We start from the raw sequence: 14,021 nt of genomic DNA, 5'->3' as shown, positions 1-14,021 counted from the left end.
AGAAATTTAATAGAATTCCTGAGCAGTCCTGAGTTCCTGCTTGAGGTTTCTGAATTCTGAATCAGTCATCTTGGCTTTGTGATTTTCCCCAACAAAGTTGCTTCTTGGGTTTGGGCAAGGGAAAAGCAGGCAAGAGTCCTGCAACCTTAGAATAGCCTTTATGATTCAACCCAGACCTATCATCTTCCATTTCCTGCTCATTGGCTAGTGGGCACTGAAGGAAGTTCAATAAGCCCATCTGTTAAATATAGAAGGGGAGAAACATCAGCATCAATGTATTTTGTGCCTGGATAGCTGCCAGCAGTAGTAACAAGGTTATGTCCAAATCCTTGGTCCAATTAGCCAACGTACCCAGTAAGAAACAGACTTGTAGCCATACGTGCACTGCTGATTGGAAAGGGTTGCCATGAAAATCACCATATTAAAAAGGCCAAAGTTGTCTTAGGAGCTTAAGAGAAGGTTCATTAATTCAGTGTAGGATATGTCTGGGTTAAAGACAAATGATAGAACAAATGTAAAGAATTGCAGGTGTGTTTCTTTCCAGATATACTCTGATCTATCTGTGTGAGCTGAAATTGTGTCAAAATAATTTCCAAATAAGTGGGGTCCAAATAAATTATCTGATAAAGGAAAGTGAGGGAAGAAAAAGTAAAGAGCCTATAGGATCCTATTGAAATCACTAAAATAAAAAGTAGGATAAGAAAAAAGATGGGTTTTAATGTCAGAAAGGACTTTTACATGGATTAATTGAGCAAGAAAAATCATAGCAACTGATGCTCTTATTGTGGACCAGAGGAATCTTCTGTGCCACCCTTTGGGAGTTTTCCTGTATTTGTCTTTCATCACATCATTTAGCAAGGCTCACATGTCCTCCTCCCCTGTTCCTCACCATCTGTCCACACCTACTCCTTCAGGAATCCATTCTGTCTTCTCCTCATCATGCTCCAGGTGTCGGTTTAACAAACTCTCCAGGAAGACTTTCCTATATGCCACTCAGCCTTATGTATGCCCTGCCCTCTATGGAGTATGCTTTCTTGAGAACACTTATTACTAGTATAATTATGTTTGGGGGAGGGGGTAATTGTTTAATAGCTGTCTATGTCTGCTAACCACTGTATTCCCAGTTCTTGGCGTATATCCTATCACACAGAGACCAGGACATAGTTGTGGGAGAAAAGAAAGAGAGGAAAGAAGGAAGAAGGAGTTTTTGTAAAAGGAAGGGAGGAAGAACGACAGGAAGGAAAGGACATCCTTCAAACCTACAAAGATTTTCTCCTGCCTTCGAATTCATAGGAAATCGTTTCTATGTAATACTTCAATATATACTACTCTGATACTTCTATTTAATACTTCAATATATACTATTCTGATACTTTGTCTCTTGCATTTTCTAACATGCAAATACTGCACCCATAGTAAATATTTAAATGAATAAGACTCACACCATTTATATGTAAGGATATAAGAAATACCATTTGCTAAGAGTGGCATCAAACAGTCCCTCAAATGTGCTGATAATTTGTCATGAATCCTTTAGAGTTTTATCTGAAATATTCTTGAACGTGGACCTTTCCATGGAATAATATAATTCCTAAATGGCCTGATTGCCACGTAAAAGTAGCAGGGGGTTCCTACTTACTTTTCCACACTCACTACCCATCCCTCTCTTCACGTTTTAAGCTCTAGCAATTCTGAACAATCCACAGGTCTGCAGAGGCTTTTCCATTCTTCTGACTGCAATGTTTCTTTCACAGGACCAATTTCTAGTCACTCTGTTCTACCTGAATTACCATATGAGGCCCCAGTTCACTGAAAGACTATGTCTCTCTCACCTTTGTATTCCCAGGGCTTAGTGCATGGATTGAAATCTAGTAGCTACTCAGTAAACGTGCACGAGTTACTGTTCATTATGAAGCTATAGCGTTTGGGATTTCACAGACTTCACTCAGCCTTCCCGAATGTTCTTGCCAGGTCAATTACTGTACTTTATAAGATGCCTACATTATAAGAGGCATAAAACCCACGAGATATAGACTTTTCACATTAAACCATTTTTTATTTTAAGTATATCTTGATTAATGGTGACAGAAGGTAGCTACACTTCTGGTGAACATAACAATAACATACAGACTTGTCAGATCACTATGTGGTACACCTGAAACTAATGTAACATTAGTTACATTATAACAAATAACATATAACAAATAACTAAACATATAACAAATAACATATAACAAATAACTAAACATATAACAAAATAACTTAAATTATTTTTATTTTAAAAATAAATAAATTTATCTTTACTATACAAGCCTACATCAGATATTTTACAAAACTTTCCATTCCTGTAAAAATTACATTCAAGATTATCATATCAGTTTATCCACAGAAAATGGAATCAGCTTCTACCACACAATAAGAAAAAAAAATGGCATTAAATGGACATCTTGAAGATAATGCATGCTTTTAGTACAAGGTAAGGTTGACATATTTTATTTCTCACCACTTTTCTCTTTCTTCCTCACCCCATTCCTCTTGTCCTACCATTTTTCCTTCCTTTATTGTTCTGCATTTCCCTTGTGTTCTCCAACTGCCTGTGACATATAGGACGTGCTTAGATCCACTTAGAGGAATGGTGGATGGTATGATGTTTCCTAAATCCTTTTGTAGCATGAGGGCTCAGGCAGCAGGTAGTATAGATTGGAAATGCAGGGTGGTGTTCCCAGGTCCTACATGCCCCCAAATCAAAGAAGAATTGCATTTGTAAGACTAGAGACTTTCTTTATCTTTCAATAGCCCCCTATACCATTCTTAGTACCAAATGCAAAAAAAAAAAAAAAAAAAAAATAGATGGGGGAAGGGGTGAGGGAAAGGACAAGGAAAAATATAGCACCAAGAGGATTTTCTTTTGGAACATTATAAATGTTATAAATAGCATGAAGGAGGAGTGAATAAAACTTCAGTTGACGATACAAACCTGCAGAGGGAAGGATAAGAAAAGACAGTAAGAGCTGTGACAATGTGGACTGAAGATCTAGTGAAAGGGCAGGTTGCCCTCGATCTGTTGGGATGGTGCAGGCTGAGCCATTGCTGGGGGAAGCCATCCTCAGGGAAGCTGTGACTCAGTCACTCTGCCAGCAAAGCTGTGTGGGCTAAGCAAAGAATTACGGTAGAGAAAATGACTACTCAGAACATCGTGGTGACAGCAGCATTTACTGGCACCTGTTGTCAGAAAAACTCATTCATTCACCTTTCCAAGTGTTATTTATGAGGCACCTACCCTACATAGTCCCTAAATAAGCACTTTTTTCCAGATTCTCATAACCTTATATTTAGAGTGTTCCTAAATGGTCTTTTCAACCCTCCAGTCTCTCCCTATTCCAGTCTATCCTGCACATGAAGTCCAGGAAATTCTTCCTCCTACACAAGAGTGGCTATAAGCACAGGTTCTGGAATTCAACTTTTTAGATTCAAATCCTATTGCTACAACTTATTACCCTTATATCTTGGGGAAATTAGCTGAGTTCTTGGAGCCCTCATGCATCAGTCAGCCTGGACTAGGTAGCAGAAACAAATGTCCCCAAATCTTCATTGTTTTAGCAATAATAGCTTGTTTCTTGCTTATGTTCATGCCCATCATAGGTTTGAGGCTGTGCTTTGCAATCTCCTTATTCTGTGACGAAGGCTAAAGATGCAGCTTCATCTAGATCATGCTGGTACTGGCAGAGGAAAACCATGCAGTGCTATGAAAGTTTTTGCAGATTCCTTGTCTATAAAATAACTTCATTCTTTCCTCCTTAATGCCATACTCACCATCCCCCCATATACAGACATTCAGCCCTATAAAAACCAAAGTACCATTTGCCAACTTCCACCCAGTAATTGTTTGATTTTTCAGATACAGTTGGGTCAATTAATATACAGTAATGTATCCACCCAGGGAAAACAGGGATTTCTACAAAAAAAAAAAAAAAAAAAAGTTCTGCTTGTAAAGTGGAACTAAGATACCAAGACCCCACTGTTACCTTAACATTGAACAAGTTACCTCCCACACAGTAATGATATGGAGGAAAAACTACCTAAGAGCCTTCATATTCTCAGTGAATATACCCACACACATCTTCACAAATCTTCACATTTCCAAACACCTTTATAGCATATCGTCTATTCCATACAATATATCTAAGTATAATGTCATGAAAGTAATTGCATTTGTGAAGATGGATGAAAAACAGCAATGTCACATAGAAGAGTGACAGCCAGTACAGAAGTCAAGTCCCAAACCCCAAAACTTCATGCAATGAATGTTTATTTCCTGTTCTCATCACCATCCAGTGTGCGTTGGTGGTGGCAAGTGGTGAGGGGGACACACTCTTTCGGGAGCCCAGACTCCTTCCGTTTTGCCGCATTACTCTCTTGTATCCTTAGAGTCCTCTCCATTTATCTGTGAGTTAGAAAGTGCTTAAAGGATCACATTTGGGACAGTGTTAAGACCTAGGCCTGGAGGGGCACCTGGGTGGTTCAGTGGGTTAAGCATCTTCCTTTGGCTAGGGTCATGATCCCAGGGTCCTGGGATCGAGCCCCGCATCGGGCTCTTTGCTCAGCAGGGAGCCTGCTTCTCCCTCTCCTCCCCTGCTCCTGCTCTCTCTCACTATCTCTGTCTCTTAAATAAATAAATAAAATTAAAAAAAAAAAGGACCTAGGCCTGGAAAGAGTGTATATCACTTCCTCCACATTCATTGACCATAACTCTGACACAGAGCTGCACAAAGGAGAGTGGGAAACATAATCTAGTTGAGTGCCAAAGCGGGGATAACTAGCCAATCCATACTACAGTGACCTAGTCTCACTTTCTAGCTAGGTAACTTGAATCAGTACACAAGCCTTAAAGTCAATGATTCAAATATGCGAATTTACAGAATCAGAAATTACAGCACTTTCTGTATATTTGTCCTCAAACGCCATGTAGCTTTGGAAATGACAAATGTGTGCTTTGCTATTATAAAGCAACATTCTGATACAAATTACTGAATCATTACCTGGAACTGAGGAGTCTGATCACTGAATTAGGCTACTTACAAGCTAACAGGTAGAAGAGAATAGCCATTCGAACGCTCACCCGCAGAACAAACACACAGACACAAGGCACCATCATGCTATGCTTTGTGCAAACACACAAACTCCTCCCACAGAGGTTGACATAATGGAGAAAGAAGGAAAGAAGTGAAAGGATGTGTACACAAGGAATTGAACCAAATCAAATATTTTGGGATATGCTTCACTACCTGCCCTGATAAGGAATAAGATGAATTCATAAGATTTGCCTGGCCTCACAGTCAATAATTGTCAGAAAATTGTCAGACCCAAGACGGATGACATCATGCAGGGTAAATGAAGATCATTTCCTTCTACATTGATTGGTGCTTGGGTTTTGTTTATCCCCTTGCTGCCTGGGCCTTGTAAGTAACCAGATATTGTAGATTTGAAACAGGCTTTCCATTTGCATCACTGGGCAATGAGTGCAGCCAACAGGAAGCCCAGTGATTCAGATAACTTGTTTTAATTGAAATCAATACCAACACAAGCAAATCTGCCTGGAATGGCAGTGCTCTGATGGAATATTTTCATGGCCCCTGCCAATAGCAACCGTTATCAAGAATGAACTATTAACTTCAACAGTGACTCATAGTGCTTTCCAGGAGGAAAATTAAAAAAAAAAAAAAAAAGTTTTGGACCAGTGACAGTTTTCAATTAGTAAAAAAAATGAAATTTTACTTCTTCAGGTCTCTATTAAGTTTCAGTCATAAACTCAAATTCAATTCCTGCCTGAGCTTCCATTAAATGGGAAGAGACCATTAGCCACCCTAGTCCCTCTCCTGCCAGGTCTTCTCCATTCTTTCTTTTCCACACTCACCCAGGTCTGGTGAGAAACAGAATAATTATGATAATTTTTATTGAGTATCTTCTAGGTGCAGGGCCATGTTCTAGTCCAGGAGTCAGCAAAATTTGCCTTTAAAGGGCCGGGTAGTAAGTATTTTAGGCTTTGTGAGCCATACTGTCTTGATTGTGACTATTCAGTTCGCTGATGTAGTGCAGATACATAGACAAGACATCATGAATGGGTGTCCCTATATCCCAATAAAACTTTATTTATAAAACAAGCAACAGGCCAGATTTAGCCTAGAGGCCATAGTTTATGGACCCTGATCTAGACTTTATATGTATCTTCACTGAGGAAAGTATTACTACTCTTCTTCTATAGATGAAGTTGACACCCCTCAAAGCTTCCCCTCTAGTTATGGGTGAGGTTATGCCTAACACCAAAGCAACTCGACTGCCTGACTACAGAAGGCAGCCAGACAACCTGTCGGAGAGCAGAAGCTACACTCCTGGGCCTGATTATTTACAAATGCAGCTGCTAGTTTGCAGAGATGTCCAGTTCTTCTCTCTTGGTGATCCAGTGTTGATCTGACCAAATTTTCACGATGCAAGGTCCGTAAGGAATCAGATGCAACCTAAAATAAGCTCTGTACCAATAGGTAAACCCCTAAAATAAGTTTTCCCCCGATGGCCCCTGGAACCTCCCATTCAATATAAAAAAAAAAATCAAGAATTGGGTCAGATTTGAAGGGAACTTGAGAATTAATTGGCTATTTCACAAGTACCATATTTATAACATTCGGTATTGAATGCCTATATCCCTGGACCTCTCATAGCACCTGACACATAGGAAGTCCTCAAGAAATACTTGTGCCATGTCTTCATGGAATATTGGTGTAATAAAAGTAGATATTATTCCTGCCCTCTGAAAGCTGACACTCCAATAGAAAAGAAAGAAAATATACACACACACACACACAAATACTGTAGTCTGCCCTGCATTCTTGCTTAGAATCAAGAGAATTTAAAACTGCTATCATTGTTCAGAAGAGTAAACGGAGTTTAACTCTTCTCCATGAGCCTATCATCATCAAAGCTGGCTCTTGAAACACGAGTAGGATTAGGTAGGCGGAGATAATGGAGGAAAGGCATCTCGGGCAAAGGAGACGTGGTGAGCAAAGACAGGGTGACGGGAAAAGGTGGCACATCTTAGTAGAATAAAAGCTGCGTGCTTTGACTAGAGCATTGAGCAAGGCAGGGGAATAGTGAAAGAAAAGTAGGTTGGGAGAAAGTATGACTTGAATAATAACAAAAGTTTTGAAATAAAAACTAATGATGGGACGTGTAGTCCCAAACAGAAATTATTTTAAAGTTTTCCATCTTCTCCAAAAAACAAAGTAATTTCCTAATTCAAGAAGAAATTGATAGGAAAAAAATGTTGCTGAATTTGTAATAAGATAGATGACATTGTAGTCTTGAGGTGAAATAAATGATATCACTAAACAATTATCTGTAAAGTTAGGATATTCGTTGTTTGCTCGATGTGTGAATTTACATCTCTTCTAATTTAACTTATCATATCTCAGGAGGTACTATAACCTCAAGAGGTGGGAACTGACTCTGTTTTTCTCACTGTTATGTTCTCACCACCTAGCACAGTGCCTGGTCTGAGACAAATGCCCAATAAATGTTTCAGGAATAAACGTATGAAGTAATACTGTCCTCCACATTGATAAAAACAAGTTTGTTTGTTTGTTTGTTTGTTTGTTTTTCTATCTTTTGGTGTGGTTAAATATATGTCAGCTATTTGAAAGCCAACTAAGAAATTCACAAATATAAGTTCTATTTAAACACACACTAAACCAACAAACATTACTTAGATTAAGACACTTGCCTTGATTTTAGTGTTGATTGATAAAAGAATCAATTAAGCCTGGGTTCTTATTTTAAAATCAAAGCCCTTTGAATTTAGCCATTTGTGAGATGTCCATACAGTTCATTATTTTCCGATAGCTACAAATAATTTTAACACAGAGAGAATCCTAGGCTTATATCAAAATAATGATTATCAGCCTTCAAATTGTTCTTCCATCCCCACCATCATCACCTGCTCCTGTCTGACCCGACTCTAGAGTTTTCTTCTTCAAGTATGATTGTGTTTTTAGCACTTCGTAATTCCAGACTAATTGGTCATTTTTTAAATTAAAATATTTGCAAAATCTTACTTGGCCATATTCTAGCAAAAATATGGCAAACAACATAAGGTAAATTATGGCCTGCAGTCTAGAAGGTTTTCGTGGGAATTCCTATGTCTGTCTGAGCTAGTCTTTGGGGTCTAGACTGAGGGAAATCACTGCCTACATTTCCTAATCACTGAAGCTAAAGCAGGATTTCCGTGCCAAGTAGGCAAAGCATAACCCTTAGAGACACTCCTGCTGCAGAGTAAGATGATGAAACCCCCAGATGGTGGCTTGTTATTTCCACACAGCCTCGGCAAGTGTCCAATGTCGACCAGGAATGAAACCAAAGCACGAGAACGGTAAAGGGCCGTGCAAATTTCATGATAAATTCAGGGAACTTTTTTTTTCTTTTCCTCTTTCTTCTTCTTCTTCTACTTGACTCACCTATTGTTACGTACTTAAGCAAACATTTCTTGGTGGTAATGGTTACAATGGTGGTGGCTGTCATCCCACAGTCCTGCAAGCAACAGCTAGCTAGCTCCCAAGATGATTACAGTGGCTGCTGAGCAGCGTGGCTTCCAAACCCGGAGGTGGAAATTAAATGGCATTTATGTAGCAGAGCTGTAGGGATAATTAGTAATTCGACACACAGCCATTCAGGGCAAGGTCAACAGGAGGAGTAACATAACATCATATGATAACCGTTGAATGGGTGTGTGAAATGAGTGGGTGGTCTAGGCTCAGCTCTGGCCAGGTACTGGTTCCCACAGTCCCAGGCTCGAGAGAGGGTCTAGAGTTCAGCTGCATACAAAGAGTCACACAGACAGCTCTGGCTGGGTACAGTTAGTTGCAAAAGCCCAATGAGACCAGAGGCTGGAGCTCCTTCTGGATAAATAAAGTCATTCAGTGAAGCTACAAATGTATGACATTTTAAGCGCACTGACCTAACTAAATTATACCAGTTAGTATAATTTTTCAACTTGAATAGTTATTCCATTTCTGTGCCACAATATTGTGAAACGGACTGGGCAAGAGTCATGTTACTCCTAAGGAAAATGAGATGTTTGGCTAGAGGGAGGACAGGAAGACTTTGTGTTGAAGTTCTGTTAGCAGGAAAAAATAGAGAACAGCTTGCAATTCATGAGAAATGCTTCAGAGTTGCCTGATACCCCAGGAGTTCACGAGACCGTTGGGTGGACCTTGGTCATTTCTAGCTCTGATATTTTCACCCCTCCTTTGTCCCAACTAGATTCATGAAGGTATCCATTTTCAATAATAATACCAACCTTTCTTTAACAATAGAGATCTCGCTTAACATGTTCAGGGCAAACAAATGAAATAAGCAGAAAAAAGCAAAAATGTATGTCACATTACATCAAGAATTGCTAATAACATTTTTCAACAACAATGCTTTGTAGGCATTTAATTCAACAAATTAAATTTCTCACAGGCCTACTGTGTGTTATTCGAGAAACCGCTCACCCTAGGCCCCAGGCTTCATCTAAAGAGAACCCAAGCGTAGGTCAACACAGAGATATTTTTTCAAATTCTTTACAACAGGGGTCAGTAAAATTTGCCTCTGAGAGGCCAGACAGTAAATACTTTTGGCTTCACAGGCCATACGTTAGTTTTTGTCACACTATTTCACTCTTCCTTGGTAGCCTAGAGGCAGCCATGGACAATATGTCAGTGAGCGGTATGGCCGTGCACCAATAGAATTCTCTTTTTAAAGGAGGCAGCAGACCTCAGACTGTAGTTTGCCAATCCTTGATCTAGAATATGTAAAGTCACCCAGATATCAAACTGAGAGGGAAAGGAAGGAACAGGCAAAGTCCACCATTCTTTTGAAGCGACGCTCTAACTTCTCTTAGTCATGACTATGGAGACATTAATTGTGCCCCTTAGACAAACACAGAAGCAGCTTCACTGTCACAAAAAATGTGATTAATTCATGATTTGTGCTTCATCTACTTTCAAAAAGAACCTGAGCTGGCTGTCACTGGGAATGCATACACACAGGCTCACCTGCATGGTGTGATTGAATAGACTTCCCCAACCAAGGCAATTCTAGGGAGAATTATATGGCATCGCTTGGAAATTCATTTAAGGCAATGATTTGCCTTCCTCTGAAACTTAGTTAAAATGGGCTATGCCAAGCTTGAGCAAACAAAGCCAGCAAAGAGAGAAATTACTATATGCCAATCATGGTGTTAAGTATTTTAAAATGGGCTATCCATTCCATCTTCAATGTTTCAAAGTAAGTATGGTTAGCCACATATGACAGAAAAGAAAAAAAAGAAAAGAAAAGAAAACGTGTTTCCCAAATTTACACAACTAGTAGCTCTTGGAGTTGGAAGTTGAACCCAGTTCCCTCTCGTATCAAAGTATATGGTTTTCTGTTACCCAAGACTGCCTCTTGAGCACAAAAGACCAACATTTTGCCCATCTCAATTCAAGAATTCTCTTAGTTCCTCCTAATTCCTGTTATCTATGACATGATATTATCCTTTGCTCATGGTTGAATCAAATCATATCAACATGAACTTAAACAAAACCCAATCCTATGATTGTAATATAGTTCCTCGGGTTCAAAGATATTTGGCCACTGGTAATCCAAGAAAAGGCCATACGTCAAAAACATTTCCCTGTCCTTGCTTACTCAATTAAAAAGGGCTGGCTTCCAAATAGTCCATAACTCTCATGTATTTAGCTACAAATCAGGCGAGATAGTATAATAATAACAGGCAGAATAGGCAACATTTACTGCACGCATGCACCAGTGACATCATTCAGAATCCTGCGATAATCTTATGAGAAGGGTACTATTAGATCTCCATTGTATAGAAACTTTCTCTTAATAAAGGTTAGAACAGTTTGCTTTGAATCACCCAATTAGTAGGTAGCTGAGCTGGGATTCAAATTCACATCTTAATGATTTCTAAATTCAGATCTTAGAGAAAAATCACAAGAATATTTTTCTTGCTGATCAGCGACAAGACCCCCAATGGGGTAGGTACTGTCTTTCCTGTCACTACCTGAGTGCACTTTTGAGCCCCAGGAAAGGACTTTGAGGAAGAGTAAACAGCTGTCTGGTTCCAGTCTGCTCACTCTTCCTGCTAGAAGAAATCTTACAGAACTTGGGAGCCGAAAGTAGTACCAAAAAAACAAAAAAAAAAGAGAGAGAGGGGACAGACATTTTTGAAGAAGGAACGGCTTAGTAATAAAATCCTTTCAAAAATGTTCTCTGGAGGATTTACATGTATGTATACCTTGGTCCAAAACTGATCACAAGTAAAATTCAAATACTGTATTTGTCAGAACCTCTTACTTACGCAGAGAAAGAATTTGTACAAAACATAAAGGATATCAAGTCAGAGTTCTTTCCCTCTGCTTTATTTTCCAACAGCCAGCTCTCCAGAGCACCCCGTAACAGGTTTTCCAATGTTACTAACCTATGACTTTTTACTGAATTTCAACAAGCCCACATTCTATATGCATTCACCTAAGGCTATGAGGCAAATGACAAACTGTACATTTTACTTCCAAGGAAGAGCATTCCAGTTTCTCTGACATTGTTTCATGTACATTGTCCTTTGAGCCTTTCGTTACAACAGAATACAATGATAAATCTCTTTGCCTATGTGGAATCAAGATATAATTCTTAAACAACAAAGACTGTAATTGTATTAGCAGCACAATGAGTCACCCTATCACTTATATCCTGAATAAATGTGAGATGCATCTGTTGAAATGGAATCCGTGGGCTCCCTTTCATGGGCCAAGTGTCTCCAAGGACAGAATAGTGGGAGGAGGTGATCCAGCTGCTCAGACTACAGATCTTTTGTCCTTGAAAGAAAAAAATCAGGAAAACATTATATAAAAAATAGATGCACACGCTTTACCTTGGGAAAAGATTAACAAAGCTTAATTAGAGCACTGATCATTTGACTGCTTATGTTTCTATTTATTTCTCACAGGGGGTCTGGCAAGAGTGAATTTTCCTCCCTGGAATGTTCCTCAAACTATGATTTTCAAACTTTTTCAAAGTCACTTCAGGGAGGCAAGAGATCATATAATCTACCTGTCCTACCTTCTCTTATTGCTACTGGAAAAAAACAAAACAAAAAATAACCTCATCAAATGATTGGGGAAAAAAAGAGTATTGTTGCTGATAAGGCACCAAGGGAAGAGACGAACAAAATGTCCCATAGTATAATACACAAAAATAGGGCATTAAAATTATTGTATGCAGGGGAGGCCCCTCAGCTATCTAAAACCGCTCAGGGCACACACGAATGGCCTTGGGTGATCTGCAAATGCCCAAGGACCATGACAAGACTACTCTGCAAAAGGAATGAGAATTTTCCTGAGAAAAAGTTGGCTTAGAAGTTGAGGGAGAAAAAAAAAGTATGTGTTCTAGAAAGGATATAGCTGCACCAAGTCTCCTGGAGTTGACTACTTCTCTGTGTCACTCTCACTGCACCGCCCCCCCCACCCCACATCTCACCGATGTAGGGTAAAATGGTCACCATCTAGAATCTGTGGGAATACCACAACATTGCTTGCCCCATTCCTCCCACATATGCCCTGGAGAGAGGGAACCTCAAAGCACAAAGGACACATTAGAAAAGCTATGCCTCACGGATCACTCATCTTCTCACTCTGAGGGGGTCAAGCTTAATTTCTTTTTTTCATTCTGCCAGAAGTAATAAAGAAAAGAAAGGTCCTTACCCTGCTGGGGAAAGGCAGTGCCAAGGGCAGCACTGAAGATGACAGAGTAGCTCTGGCAAAGGCCGAGGCAATTGATGAATGTGCATCGAGGTGCATACCTTGTGTGAGCAGCGGAAAACAATAGCAGGCAAGCCAGCAGCTCAGACAGCAAGACAGCAGACAGCAAGACTAGGCAAGGGGGTAGACCAAACTGACCGGCGTGTGCAGCAGACGTCTGAGGCACCTTATTCTCCTTGCTGTGAGCAAAGATGGGGTGGGACATGATTGCGCTGTTGAAATTAGCCACTGAGAAGACTGGGGACCACTAGGGAGCTTTGTTACCAGGAAGTATCATCAGCATCACAGTGAAGATGTATTGGGTATTTGCTTTGGCCCAGGCACCGTGCTAAACTTTCCATGTGCATTATCTCTTTAATCCCTGTAACAATTGCATATGGTAGATACTACACTTCCCTGGACTAGTATGGCTCTGTTCCAGATGAGGAAAGGGAGCACCTTGGAAAGTTAAGAATCTTGCTCAAGATACCACAGCTGGCACATGGCAGAATGAGGACCGGTCCTTGAGTCTGTCTGACTTCAAAGCTGGATGCTTTAAAGAATGCTAAAGTATGCCCAGCAGCCCTGCTATGTCTCTCTCCTGAGGATTTTCATGTATATTCATATTGGTTCATCATTTGTGCAACAAAGACCATGTGCCAGGCCCAACGCTCCGCACTGGAGAAGCATTTGTGGACAAAAAATCAGCAGTCTAGTGGATGGGCATTCATCAAAGAGTTGTACAGATAAATGTAAAATTACAACCGTGATAAATGCTATTAAAGCAGGTAATAGGGGCATTTGCTTAGTCTGAAGCTTCCCGACAAAAGGCACCAGTGGGTTGACAATAGAAAATTGACTAGCAAATAACTAGGTGAAAGGGTGGTGTTGAGAAAAGCATTGCATCTTGTACTAAAGCCAGGTAGGAGAAAGGGAACTTTGTTGGAGAAAATAATAAAAAAAGGAAGAGGATATTGTTGTGACTTCAGAAGGAGAGAGAGAAAGGGTCTACAAAGGATTTTTTTAAATAGGGGAGTCTTGGCACATGAATCAAGGTTGATAGGAAGAATTCAGTAATAATAATAGTCAACACATATTTTGTTGGTCATATGCAAGACGATGTTCTAAATGCGTTACATATATTTACTCATTTAATCTTTCTTATAAGCCTCTGGGGATGAGCCATTTTTATTA

The 14,021-nt window shown here is 39.8% G+C and overlaps 1 long non-coding RNA gene across 1 annotated transcript in view; it reads right to left on the bottom strand.

The window, feature by feature from the left end:
- Positions 1–2,035: 2,035 nt before the first annotated feature.
- Positions 2,036–14,021, bottom strand: part of LOC113256193 (uncharacterized) — an 83,419-nt gene continuing 71,433 nt past the window's right edge. Inside the window, exon 5 of the long non-coding RNA XR_008960824.1 lies at positions 2,036–11,906. This is a non-coding gene — a long non-coding RNA (uncharacterized LOC113256193). The remainder of the gene's footprint in view (positions 11,907–14,021) is intronic.

Source organism: Ursus arctos, unplaced genomic scaffold (assembly GCF_023065955.2).
Source record: "Ursus arctos isolate Adak ecotype North America unplaced genomic scaffold, UrsArc2.0 scaffold_21, whole genome shotgun sequence".
NCBI classification, from domain to species: Eukaryota; Metazoa; Chordata; class Mammalia; order Carnivora; family Ursidae; genus Ursus; species Ursus arctos.
The sequence above is the reverse complement of the archived record's forward strand: the minus strand, read 5'-3'. Positions and strand labels throughout refer to the sequence as shown.